Source organism: Brassica oleracea, chromosome C4 (assembly GCF_000695525.1).
Source record: "Brassica oleracea var. oleracea cultivar TO1000 chromosome C4, BOL, whole genome shotgun sequence".
Lineage (NCBI taxonomy): Eukaryota > Viridiplantae > Streptophyta > Magnoliopsida > Brassicales > Brassicaceae > Brassica > Brassica oleracea.
The window spans coordinates 24,059,383-24,060,220 of NC_027751.1; positions in this window are offsets into that span (position 1 = coordinate 24,059,383).

Genomic DNA, 838 nt, shown 5'->3' on the forward strand with positions numbered 1-838 from the left:
TAGCTGATTGACTATCACAATGTATGCGTATAGCTGGCACAGGTTTCTCCCACATAGGAATATCTTCCAAAAAATTTCTAAGCCATTCAGCTTCTTCTGCTACTTTGCCTACGGCTATGAACTCAGATTCCATGGTTGATCTGGCTAACACTGTTTGTTTGGTAGATTTTCATGATATTGCTGCTCCTCTTAGTGTAAAGACATATCCACTTGTGGATTTTGAGTTTTTAGAATCTGATATCCAGTTAGAATCACTGTATCCTTCTAAAACTGATGGTTCTTTACCATAGTGAAGCCCAAAATATTTTGTGCAGCACAAGTAATTAAGTACTCTCGTTATAGCTTTCCAGTGTGTATGACCTAGATTACTTGTATATCGACTAAGTACGTTTAATGCATGCGCTAGATCTGGTCTAGTACAATTGGTCAAGTACATGAGACTTCCGATCACACGTGCATACTCGTTTTGTGAAACCGCTTCACCTGAATTCTTTGTTTTGTCAAGTGTTATTTGGGAATCTAACGGATTTTTTGCCGTACTATTAGAGTAATTTCTAAATCTCTCTAATATTGTTTGAGCATAATGAGATTGGGTTAACATAATTCCGTTTGGGAATCTAACGGAGTTTTTGCCGTACTATTAGAGTAATTTCTAAATCTCTCTAATATTGTTTGAGCATAATGAGATTGGGTTAAGATAATTCCGTTTGAATTTCTTATGACTTTAACCCCGGGAATTACATCTGGTAATCACAAGTCTTTCATCTCAAATGTCCCTTTGATTGATAATGTCTTTATTGCTTCCAATAATGAGCATATCATCTACATATAGACATAG